General features: G+C 62.8%; 1 protein-coding gene across 4 annotated transcripts in view; it reads right to left on the bottom strand.

Annotated features, from left to right (window-relative positions):
- ARVCF (ARVCF delta catenin family member) overlaps positions 1–11,880 on the bottom strand; it is a 35,917-nt gene extending 24,037 nt beyond the window's left edge. For all 4 annotated transcript variants that reach the window (XR_007471806.1, XM_004275993.3, XM_033439529.2 and 1 more), the window contains exon 1: positions 11,828–11,880. The gene's annotated coding sequence lies outside the window, so the exon portion shown is untranslated. The remainder of the gene's footprint in view (positions 1–11,827) is intronic.
- Positions 11,881–12,925: the final 1,045 nt, after the last annotated feature.

Here is a 12,925-nt window from a genome sequence, read left to right as displayed (position 1 = left end):
TCCTACCCAGGGGCCAAGGGGTCCATGAGACCCCGAGGACCACCCCCCCACCGAAGGCACAGGTGGGGCAGCTGTCCGGTCAGGCTGAGGGCCGGTGGCCTGTGTGCACCAGTGCCGTCTGCCTGGAACACCCTTTCTCCCTCAAGACGCTGGACCCCTTCTTCCCAGGCCCCCTCTGTCACCATGGTAACACCCAAGCTTCTCTGAGGGACAGAGCCTCTTTGTGGTGGCACAAAGCCCCTTTGAGGGGCAGTGGGGGCTCAGCCCCTGGGAGCCTGTGGCCAGTAAGTCTCTGGGGGGCAAGACGTGGCTCGTCAGCCCAGCCCCCACCAAGGTTGCAGAGCCAAGAAAGATGAAGCAGGAGAGCCTGGTGGTTAGGGGCTGAGACACCCACCCCAGCACCACCTGCCCAGCTGCCCACGGAAGGGTCTCTGGGATGAGCCCCAGGGCCCCAGGAGAGGCTCTCTGTGGGGGTCTGAGGACTTCCCACGGCCTTTCCACCATTTGACAAGAAACGTGCTCTCCCTGGATAAGTGGAAGAGGCACTGGCAGTGGGGAAACTCACTGCCAGACGGGAAACCAGACTCAGGACTGGGTGGGAAGCAGGCACAGGGAGCCCTCAGGAGGCAAGCGGGTCAGATGGCGCGGCCTGGCATCAGGCCTGCTGAGGGGCTGCCCATGTATCCGGGCCTGCCTTGCCCTGCTGCAGGGCCCCCCATCTTCGCCTGCCTGCCCTGGGGGAAAACAGCCAGCCAGCTGGGTGGCCTGGGGTAGCCTTGCTGCAGCCAGGACCTCAGGACAGGTTTGGGCAAGAAGGAACCTCGCTGTGGCTGGGCTCACTCCAGGGGTTGGGAGATGGGACCCTGAGGGCAATGTGGGTCCAGGGCACAGTGACAGGGACCGAGCGCAGAGCTCCCTGCCCCCACCGCAGAGTGTTGCCCTATCTGTGCCCCGGCCCCGCAGTCAGGGAGGCTCACCGCAGCCATGGAGCCCCTCCCCGTCCCAGTCTGCAGGCCCATGCCACCCTGGCCACTGCTGACCAGGCACGTTGCAGTGCCCTCACATGCTGGGCGCCCTGCCGGGCAGCCCTCCCCAAGTGACCTCAATGTGACCCACTGCGGCTTTGCTAACTAAGCCCCCAGGCTGGGGGTCACAGCCCCCGGGTGGCAGCACGAGGCACAGCAGGCCCCAGGAGAGATCTGCCCCTTTGTGGACAGATCCACGCAGGGCCCGGGGGTGGGGGGCTGCCAAGGGGCCAACCCTGACATGGCAGTGCCCCTCGTGGTCAGCAGATGAGATACCCCTGCACCCCACGGAGGCCCCGTCTCACGCCCCCACACCCCGCCCGCCTGCCTCCCCGCCAGCATTCCTGCAAGCTGCTGACACTTCTGGGCAGTGGGACGGGCCTGCACAGACTATCGTCAGCAATACCAGGTCCACCTCCCCACAGAGCCCAGCCTGGGCCTTCGCCATCCAGGAAGATGGGGCCTGGGGCTCAGCTTCCAGAAGGAGGTTCCCTGGGAAGTGTGAGAGTGAGAAACTGGTCCCTTGTTCCCTCATCGGGAACAACACCGGGGTCCAGCAGGGAGACTCCAGGCCCTGCAGGCACAGTACCCACAGCCCAGGGGGTGACAGGTGTCAGGAAGACCCTCCAGCTGCCAAGGGTAGAGGCAGGGCAGCTGTGGCCACCTGGCCCTGGATGGATCAAAGGGGAGTGCAGGGAAGAGACCAGAGCATGCCCTGTGGAGGGAGGTTCCATCGTTGCTCCTGAGCCACAGCATCAAAGAGCCAGGTCCCCTCTGGTCTGCCCTTGCCCAGGGTCCTGTGTGGCCTCCAGCACTGGCTCCTCCCAGGGCCCCTGGGAACTCCCATTCTCTCCCAGAAGCTGAGCTGGATGCCAGTCTCTCTGCTCCAGAACCCCTCACCTGCCTGGGAGCCAGCTCAGTGCTCCTGAAGCCCGGGAGTGCCCATGGCACACAGGTCCAGACACCACCAGCCTCCATCAGACAGCAAAGTCCTGCCTTTTATATGCAAATGATGACCCAGTGGAACTGGGCAGGGGGCTTCACCCCACCCCTACCCAGTGCAGACTCTGGGCCCCACAGTGTCCCTGCCTGGCTCCCCACCCCCCCACACCACATACCATGACAGCCTGCTGGGAATCGGACTTGTCTGTGTGCCCTGCCCCCGCCAGGACGCAGAACACTGCAGCTGGTATGCTGACAATTTGGGGACCTCCTTAAATCCACCCGCAGGCTCACGCATGCAGCCACCCACAAAGTCATGCACACACCCCCCCAGAGGCACCCAGGCTGCCCTGTGGGGCCTCACCTGCCCCAGAAAATGGATGGTAGGTGACCTGACACTCCTGACAGGTCCTTGTGCTGGGGGAGGTAGGACTCAGGCTCCTGGGGGTCAGCGTTCTGGGCAGACTGCATTCCTGTCCTGAACACCTGGCAAGGCTGCCCCCGCCAAGACCTGTGAGGCCGGGCCTGCCCTGGCTCCACAGCCTGAAGGTGCCCAGCCTCAGTCCACACCAAAGTGTCTCTGTGACAGGAGTGGGGACCACGGCCGGGCCAGGACCCTGGACAGAAATGCCGAGGCTGCACAGACCTGCCCCAGCCCCCAGGGCCCAGGGCAGACCCTGCTGCCCCCCGGGGACCCAGGAGAGCTGCCGTTTACCAGCACAAACATCAGGGAACAGCTGATGTGCCCTCAAAAGGTTAAAGATGGCCTTGAACTGATGAGCTGGGAACAAACTATAAGGAGAAGGACCGATCATGGGTGATGAGGATCCTGTGGGGATTTGAAGAAAAACATGGCGGAAGCTAAACAGCAGCCGGGACGCTGTCCCCAGGCTGCAGGATGCAAACCCAAGGCAGACCTGCCAAACGGGCAGAAAAGGACACAAAGTTGTCAAGAGGGAAGACAGGAGTGGTGGAAAATGGATCCTGGGAACAAATTCCCCTGGCACGGGAGGTCCCCGAGGGACCCCACAAATGGCCAGGAGCCACCCCCAACAGAGGCCTCCAGCAGGGCTGTCAGGGTCGGGTTGGGGTCTGAGCTTTCTGCCCAGAAAGAAGCTGAGCAGACTGCAGTCATGTCAACCCTAGCCTTTACGACTCGCTCTCCCTGGGCTCTGTGCCCCAGCCTACAGGCTGCTGTCCCTCCACAGGGCAGGAAGGAGGCCGCCTGGCCTGGCCCGCACCGGACACACCCAAGGCGGCACTGAGGAGGGTCCACGCTGCCACCAAGCTGCCCACATCCCAGAGGGGCTGGACGTTATCCATGCACAGATGTCAGCTGCAGGACCCTGCTGCCCAGCTATCGTCTCTTGTTTGCAGAAGCTCTTCTACAGCGAGGACCAGCTGACAGCTTTGTTAACAGGGTGCTTCCCTTTCTTCCTTAACTTGGGATCTTGAAAGAGTAAACCCAGCTCTGTACTTCCTTAAGGAAACATCGTGCAAAGTTCCCGGGCTGTCAGAGACGATTTGCCACCCCAGGCCTCAGTGTTCCCATCTGCACACTCGGTGTCCCGCAGGCACTGCGGCCCAGGGCTCATGGGTGCAGGTGTCACAGGGCGCCAGCCTCTCCCTGCAGGGCACAGAGCAAAGGCCCCGGAGGACTGGCTGGCAGCCCGCTCGAAGCCTCGTTATCTTGCAAAATGCAGAGAGCAGCAAGTACATTCAGACGAATGAATGGCCTAATTAGGATTTCACGGAGAGTGAAAATATTTTGAAAAGAAAAAGTTTAACTAAAGGCATATTTGAAATACCAAACTCATCAATTGCAAACGACAACCTGGCAAGATGTGCCAGGGGGGCGGGGTGTCTCCTTCTCCCCACCTGACAATGGGCAGCCTTCCCTGTGGGCGAAAGAAACTGGGCCTCAGCCTACCCAAATCAGAGCTGCAGGGGGGTGTCCCCACAGAACAAGACCTAACTCAGGGCGGAACTGACAACTCTGGGTGCCCTGGTGGAAGGTCACGCAGGGACGGAGACGGACGCCCAGGGCCTGGGGAAGAAAGGCCCCTCAGCGGCCTGACAGTCCAGTCCAGGCAGCAGAACAAAGCACAGCAAGCCAGCGAACAGCCAGAAGCTGACTGTGGCTGGCGTGGCAGGGAGAGGCCCCAGGGGTGATCTGAGGGGCAGGGGCTGCTCCAAGAGCCACTAGGCCAGTGGCCACCTCAGGCTTGCACAGACCACCCAGCACGGCTGGCGTGGCACTGTCCCTCCTGGTGGCCTGGGCCCTGCAGCGCAGTCACACCACCAGCCGGGAGGCACCCTGAGCAAGGAATGGCACAGCCAGAAGCTGGCATGGCTCTCGCACAATAACACAGCGGCCAGCGCGAAGTGCCACCTGTGCGAGCCCCACAGGGCGAGCAGAGCCAGGTCTGAACCCAAGTTCCGCCTCGTAGAATGTTATTCCTGAGAAGCATGTGCTCCAGAGTGGGAAGGGGCTGGGGGCGTCCCTGGGGCCGTGGTCTTCACTCCTGCCTCTCATGTTGAGCCCCCCCACCCGGGGAATGACCCACGAGTCCAATCACAGAGACCCCTGGATGCCTGGCTGAGAGCCACCCACAGGCGAGGGCCAGCACCTCGCTCTCTGGCAACGCAGGCAAGATGCTTGCGAGGCAGGTGGACCGGCCGACCCAACCCGAACTGAGACACAAACAGGCATGCGTGTGCCTGGCCCAGTGGTGCTGCCACTGGAGGCCCTGGGGGTGCCAAGCCCGTGACCCTAGAGGAAGAGGCCCGTTCACCCCCCACAGCATGACAAAGCCACTAGGGCATGGGACAGCCCATGCCCTCCCAGCCACAGGGAGTCACACATTCACAGGCTGGATGCTGCAAAGGGGCCCAGATCACTGTGGGGGCTTCTGAGGGGCCTTCCCACAGCAGGGACCTGTTCTCAGTAACCAAGGAGGCTCAGGGGGGCTGGAGACCTGGGGAAACCAGAGCGGGATGCACACGCGCACAGGCCAGCACACCATGGGTCCCGGGGAGGAGGCCCCGACTGTGTGGACCAACTTGCATCTGCAGGGCAAGCGCGAGGCCGCACGTGACTTTTCAGAACAGAGACTAGTCAAGGGGAGGCCCCGACCTGATCTTCTAACAGGGCCACAGGCACCTCGAACCTGAGGATGCGGTATGTCACATTTATAGTTCCTGGTGATAGAAAACATCAGTCAAGAAACTGTTCAGATACAACCATATCAACACAGTTCAGCCCTTGCCTCACATTTATGTCACAGTAAATTCTAGACGGATGAAATCTCAAGTGTAGACGCTGACCTGGAAACACCGACAGGAGAAGACAGATGTGTGTTTATCTGGCCACGTGCTAGACAACGCATGGAACAACAGAAGGATTGAAGGAGGAAGAATTCCACAGATTCCACCAAAACGTGAAAACTTTGAACAATTTTTGAACACGAAAGCCATCATAAGCAAAAATTAAAAGGCTGAAGAAAGACGGATGAAGGCAGGACCCACTCTGTGCGCAACTGCGACCCCAAGAGGCCCCACAGGGGCCGCGGCCACAGAGGCCCAGCCTCCCTCAGCCCGGGTGAGGCTGGTGGAACCAGTGCCCGCGAGGCTGTGCCTAAGTGCCTACGGCAGACACGAAGAGTCCGTTACCAGACTCGAGAAGCGCAGGAGATGGGGTAACAGGAAGAGACAGAGAGAGAGGGACAGAGAGAAACAGGGAGAAAACGAGGAGCACGAGGGAGGAGGGAGAAACAGGGACAGGAAAAGAGCAGCAAGGGCAGGCACAGCAGGCGAGGTGGTGGGCAGCCTCCTACAGACCTCATTACCTGCCATTTGGTGTCTGGTTGGCCTGCCAATCTGAGGCACGGTGGTCCATCAGAAGCTTAGGGGGGTGGGGGCAAGCACCTACCACCCTAAGCCCCAGATGCCATGCCACCTGTGCCACCAGCAACACCACGTCCCAAGGCCTGGTGCTCTGGCCCAGCAAGCCCTGGACACAGGCTGAGCCTCTTCATCCCAATCCACAAGCCCCCATGTGGCCCAGCAGTCTGGCCACTGAGATGCTTGGCCAGACCTTGGTCCTCCCACCTGCCTGGCTGGCAGGTTGCCACACCCGAGGTCCTGTGGAACACAAGAGGAAGGAGCAGGTCCCCTGCCCTCTCCTGTCTTACAGCCCTCAGCACAGGACACTCAGGCGTCTGGAGGCTCCTGAGTCTGTAGCCACTGCCTTCTCACCACCACCCAAGTAAGGTGCTGGCTGGGCCAGGCCATCCGCGCTGGACACCCAGGGACACTGAGAATCCACAGGCTGGGTGGGCTGAGCCTCCCACGGAGACGGGGCTGGGCGGGGCAGGGGCAGAGGGCCGGGCTGGGGCCTGGGCTCCCGCACTGGGGCAGCACAAGTGGCCACCACACTCTGCAAATCAGGCAACACAGCAAACTGACAGAGTGGTACCAGCAGGGCTCACTTCCCACCACACAGGGTCCTGGGGGCCACAGGGACCACTCAGCCTCCGTCCCTCCTATACTTCCTGGGCACCATGCCTCGTGCCCCTGGAGCTGTGATGAGCAGAGAAGCCCACGCAGCAGGGCCAGCACCAGCGCCCTCGCCATGATCACAGCAGTCACGGCCCCTCCCCACTCCAACGGTGGCCCAGGGTGGCTGTGTGTGCCAGAGGCCATCTGGCCCTTTCAGAAAAAGCCTCCTCCCGGCCTCAGTGCCCTCCTCTAGGAGCTGCAGCATGTGGGCCCATTGCCTGTCCTGCCTGGCAGCTCAAACCTCCCTGGTGCAGCAGGGACTACCCTGAGCCGGGAGCGAATCTGACGGCCTGTGCGACACCAGACACTGCCATGCCAGGCATCCAAGTCAAGGAGGGTGTGGACCAGTCCAGCTAATGTCCTGGTGGGCTGTCCCCAGTGCACGCTTGTCCATCAAGCCAGACGTCCCTCAAGCCGGTATTTGTGGTCCATACCCAGGCCATCGGTGAATTCAAGTAGGGGTGGCAGGAGGCCCCACGTCCAGCCTTGTCCAGCCCAGGGCCCTGTGCCCACCCGGGTTGAGGCTGGCCGGAAGCACACACCACTCAGGCCACAGTCCATCCCTCCATGGACCACACCCACCGGCCCACCACCCGTGTGAGGAGGGGACGTCCCTGGAGGAGGTCAGCATGTTCAGACACCCATCCGGCTGGCTCCACATCCTGCAGGGAACCAGAGGGCACCTGGTGAAGCCAACCGGCGGGGTTAAGTCCCTTCTGCATGGGGCCAGAGCCCCAGCTGGACACTGTCATCCCTGACCCAAGGGCGTCTGGTGGTGCTCCAACACAGACTCGCTCCCACATGACCGTGCGTGTTCTCACCCCCACCCCACTGGGACTGTCACGTCTACAGTTTGCATCGGCTGCCATGGTCCCTCCTGGGCGTTTCTTATGCTGTTAACTATCTTTCAAAACCCTGACCATTTTGAGCCGATGATAATGTCTCCCTTCTCCAGAGCTTGGGTGTGCTCTGCTGTGATAAACTCCCACACCAGGATCCCACTGGCCTGTTCAGGGGGTCATGGCCCCCAGGGGTCTGCCCCCCTCACTTGCCCTGGGGCACAGGCTGCCTGCCTCTCCTGAAGCTCCCCGAGGCCAGCCCCCATCCATGTCCCTCCTAGGCCAGCAGCCAGCCTCCCAGTCCTGGACCAAGGACCATGCAGCTTCCTGTCTCGGCCAGTGGTCTGGGGACACGTTCCCTCTCCTTGTGTCTAGGTCTGGGGATGTTGCCAAAGTGTTTGTGTTGTAAAAATGAAAAACAGGGCACCACAGACAGGCTGGAGGCCACCTCCGGCAGATCACAGTGGCAGAAGCTCTCTCCCCTTGGCTCTGCAGTGTTTACCAGGTTGTTCCAAGCTTCTGTCCAACCTTCCTTTGTGGACATGGCTCATTTGCGGGCCTGCAGGTGGGTCTCTCTGCCTCACAGTAGCCCCTTCATCACGGGGAGGGGCTTCAAGTCAGGGTGGGATCATGGGGGGAGATCAAGATGCCAGGGCCAGAGGCAAGGAAGAACGGGGAGCTCAAGCCAGGCGTGTGTGTGCATGCGTGTACATGTGTGTGAGTGAGCACCTGGGAGGGGAGGCGTGGTTGGGAGTCTACCCACCCGCTGCACCCTCCCCACCCACAGCAGGACCTGCTGCTCCCACCCTGAGGTCTGAGGCTCAGGGATCAGCTTTTGCTTAGAATGTGATGCTTCTGGGGCACGTCTGCTTTTGGCTTAAACGTTCACATAGACCTTGTTCCATGGAGAACCACGTGCTTTTCTTATCAGTCCTGATAACCGCCAGCCTCTCCCCAGTGCTGGCTGTGCCCCATCATCTCGGTGACTCTCACTAGGGGCCTGGGGTCAGCCCAGGACACCATTTTACAGATGGGGAAACCAGGTCCAGGCAAGGCAGTGCTGGGCCAGGATTTGAACTCAGGTCTTCCTGCCCCTAGGACACACTCCCCCCAATCCAGCCACAGGAAGAACGTGGTTCCCGCCTCGTGGGACTCCAGCAGGCCAATAACTCCACAAATGCAGAGGAGGGCCGGGAGTCAATGCCAGTGTGGGGGGCGGGAGGGCATCTGCAGGGCTGCAGGTGGGGAGGGGGCCCGAGGGAGCTTCCTGCAGGAGGGTGGGAGCAGGGGGGCAGGGAGGGTCTGGGGATGCAGGGTGGTGGTGGGACCTGAGGTGGAGTCTGTGTCCCCAGGGTGCCTCATCTCAGCAGCACTGTACAGATGGGGGGTGGGGGGAACAGAACCTCATAAGAGCCCTGGGGCCATGGAGAGACAGACGGACAGGTCTGAGATACGAAGGTAGAAGCATTGATGGGATTTGTGCCGAGAGGGTGGGGGTACCTGTCTCAGGGAGCCCTTTCTAGCATCCCTCAGAGGTGGTCCTGGCCAAGGACCCTGCACCAAGAGCCTCGGGGCCAAGGGACCCACCCCCAGCCTTGAAAAGGCCTGCTGTGTCCCCGACTGGGGCAGGAGGCCTCTGCAAGGGCTGGCCAAGAGTCAGAACAGCACAGACCACAGATGTCTGACAGCATGAGGCAGCCCCCATGTGCACAAACCGAGTCTGGCGGAGGGACAGGGCCCAGGCTGGGGGGATGCTGGGCAGGCAGCTCAGGGCCGCAGTGGGTGGTGAGGAGCCCGGGTGAGGGTCAGGCCGGCCTGACTGAGAGCTCGCTCTGCACTCGAGCCTGGAGTCCTGCTCCACCACAGCAAATCCTGACGTGCCCTTCCAGGCCGCTGGTCACTCTGTGCACATCTTGAAAAGGCACCACTTTGGCTGCACCCTTGTTTTACAGAGGACACTGAGGCAGAGAGAGGCACAGCCCTGCGCTGAGTGGCAGACGCAGAGACCTTGCCCGGACCACTGGGCAGTGGCAAGATGGCCTATGGGGGCCAGGGAGGCGCCTAGGGCACATGCCCGAAGGAGGACCCTACCTCCACGGTCCCTGCTGGAGCCTGTGCTCAACAACCCCGTCACCCAGCCCTCGGCCTCCCTCTGCTGTACTGAGGCGGTGAGGGCACAGGGTACTGAGGCAAGGAAGTTGCCCAGGGTCCTTGCCCCTCTCCAGCTCCCCACCCTGAACAGGGGGCCTGGAGAAAGCAGAACTCCAGCCTCCCAGCGGATGCCTTGGCGGGTGCCTTGGGAAGGGTCCCACCTCTGGGGGAAGCTGGGTGGAGCCAGTCTTGCTGGCCATGGCAGTCCTGGGTGCCCTCTGGTGGCTGCACTCAGCTTGTTGCTGCTTTGCTAGAGGCCGCTGGCCCCTCAGGGTCCACTGGGGCAGTGGTAAGCGCTGTGCCTCACACACACACAGCCCGGGCTGGGGGCCCTGTAGGTGATGTAGATGTCCACCAGCTCTGGGCTCTTCTTTCCGACCTGTGAAATAGGCTGAGCTGTGCAGCTCTCCCATTCGGGAAGCCCCAGGAAGGAATTCCTGACCCTGAGTCTCTCTTGGTTACTCTCTGATTCTGGGGCTCCTGCAGAGTGGCTGAGGCCTCATCCTAGTCTTGATGGAAGCTGGCAGCAAGGGAACAGATGTCTTCCCCAACCCGAGCCACTGCTGGGGAAGGTCCCAGAACCCCTCGCTGCCTCCCTGGCATCCCACAGCACCCCAGCTCTGCCCCCTCCCTCCCTCTGCTGACGCCAGCCCAGGGCACATGCTAGGGGCTGGCCGAGGCTCTGTTGGGCCTGGTGTCCCCACCCCCCTCTACACTACAGTTCTTGGCTACTCTTGGAAGTGCAGGATCCCACTGCTCGTGGTCCCAGGCCTGTCTCCTGGGATGAAGGGGAGTGAACCCACCTGAATCCTTGTGCAGCACAAAGAGGGATGGAGGTGCAGCCCCCATGGAAACTGGGAGATGCAAAGGGAGCCCTGAGAGGCCACCCTGGGGGAGGCACACAGCCCAGATTGGGGGGCATCTCTAACCTGGCAGGACTGAGGGCTGGCCCAGCTCACACAGGAGGCACCTGGTCAACAGGCACTTTTGCCCATGAGGAGAATGGGGTGACGGCTGGCCGGGTTGTGCTTATGTGACCTCCTCCCCAGGCCAGGACCAGAGTCCTGAGCACAGCAAGTGCTCTGTGCCCAGCCCTGTGCTAGGTGCCTGTGGACCTCAGAGTTGGGGGTATGGGGCGGCAGGGAACAGACAGAGTACTGTGGATGGGACAAGGCAAGGCTGGGGGGAAGCACGAGTGCCCAATTCACAGCCCCACACGCTGTGGCCAGACCCCAGGTCCAGCTCGGGAACTGCTGTGGGTCCAGCACTGTCCCAGATCCAGATACACTGAGCCCAGGACAGGTGGGACCTGCTTGGGGTGGGCAGACCTCTGGCAGCCTGGACCTGGGAGTGGAGGTTCCCAGTGCAGCCCTGTGTGTGTCCTCACGGGGGAGGTTGCCCCACAGGTGCTAAGCCGGTCACCATCCAACCCCCTGGGTTCATAAACCCTGACTCGCCGTGTGCCCTGCTCGGTGACTCGGGAAAGGGGTGTGAGTGAGGGGTTATAAAATGAATCGATTCTAAAGAATGAAACCCTTGGGGCAGTTCTTTTCTTTTCCTTGTTCCTAAACACGCCTGGGTCTAAAGGGAAAGGCCGCTGGAGTCCCCAAGTTCCGTTTCCACTGGGACACGTTATACAGACGTTAGAAACGGTGACATACTGTAATAACCCAATGTTTAATTATTTAAGATTAAAATAGGAAGGTTGGTGATCTCCGGCTGCCCGCCCAGGGTAACGCCACGGCAAACCTGGGCCGAGTCCCACTACGAGTGGAGGGGACACGCCTCAGCCAGGGGACAGGGCGCAGGGGTGGCGAGGAGGGGGACCCAGGTTGGGGCTCCGGGCAGGAACCCCAGGCAGCGTTCCCTCCCTCGTCCTCTGGGCGGCGGGAGCAGCGCGGCGCCGGGACATCCCTCGGCCCGGCCGTGCCGGTGCTTCCCGGCGGCGCGCCGCCCCAGGAAAGTTCCCCTGCCCCGGGCCCCTCCGGCCGATGGAAAGTTTCCGTGGCTGAGCGGCGCCAGCTCCAGGCGCCCGGTCGAGCAGGGGGAGGACACGGCTCATGTTGGGCCGCGGTCTGAGGGGCGCGCGGACCGAAGCGCACGGCCGGTCAGGCAGGACCCGAGGCTGCGCACAAAGGGACCCGCCCCCGTCGGTCCGGGGTCTTGCGCACCGCGGCGCGGGCTCGGTGCGGGTGAAGCAGAGCCGGTCTGGACCCCCGACCTTGACCCCTGCCCGGACCTCGATTCGGGCCCCTGCCCATCCCGCAGCCCCGATCCCGGCCCCGACCCCGGTCCCCGGCCCGAGCCTACCTGGAGCGCGGCGTGGGCGGCGCCGCAGCGCGGCCCCCGCCCCAGACGGGCGTCCCCGGTCGGGCGCAAGTGACTGTCCCGGGGCCTCCGCTCGCACCGGTGCAGGACTCACTCCCCGAGGCCAGTGCAGCCCGTGGCAGCCCTCCGCCCCTCTCGCGGCCCGTGCGCAAAGAGGGCCTGCCGGCGCGGCGACCCTCGCCCCGCCCCGCCGCCGCCAGTGTTTCCATTGGTCGGGAGGCCCGGCAGCCGGCACCGATTGGACGGGCGCGGGGAGACACCAGCTTGCCACTGGGCGCTCCGGCTGTCCGTCTCTGCCGACCACGGCCCCTCGTGGAGTAGCGGAGGCCCGGGCACCTGCCGGGACCTCTGCGGCTGAGGCCCGGGCGCGGGCCGCCCCTTCCGGCGGGTCGCCCCCTCCCGGTCGCCTTGGAGGACGTCCCCGGACCGTCCGCCCCGAGCGGGGAAGGGAGCAGGCCCGACGCCCCATCGCCGGACTCGGGCCGGGTCGCCTCTATCACCACCCCCAGTTCCCAGGTATCCTGCTCCAGCGCCTGCTGTTGGCCCGGCGCTGGGCGCCACGCCCTCCCTTCAGCGTCAGTTGTGTGTATTCCCCACTATCCGCGAGGGAGCGTTCTGCTGCCCTCCCATTTTACAGACGGGAAACTGAGGCTCAGAGAGGTTCTCACTAGCTTTAGGTCACCGGGGCTCCAACCCAGTCCATCTGACTCCGGGGCCTGGGCGCTCTCCCACTCTCATTGCCCCAGGGTTCCCACTGTGGAGGCCGGAGTGGGTGGGGCTGGCAGTTTTTCAAGGGTAGAAAGGGACCCCTCGGTGAACAGCGGTTTTCCTCCTCGGTCAGGGATAACTCGACAGACACCGTGGGCTCAGCCCATCCTGCAGGGCCCCAGGGACTGGCCTCCCTCACGCGGCTCACCGAAAGGCCACAGGTCTGGGCCTGGGGAGAAGTTTGTGTGTGCATTTTCCCCGCTTTCTGGTGTCCATTTCCTCCACCCTACCTGGGGTCATGCAAGATCCCTGTGGGGCTCAGCCACCCGAGTTGGGTTTAGCACAGGTTACATTTCCCTGCCAGGTGGAGAG

The sequence above is a fragment of the Orcinus orca genome, chromosome 15 (assembly GCF_937001465.1).
Source record: "Orcinus orca chromosome 15, mOrcOrc1.1, whole genome shotgun sequence".
In the NCBI taxonomy this organism is placed as follows: Eukaryota; Metazoa; Chordata; class Mammalia; order Artiodactyla; family Delphinidae; genus Orcinus; species Orcinus orca.
The sequence above is the reverse complement of the archived record's forward strand: the minus strand, read 5'-3'. Positions and strand labels throughout refer to the sequence as shown.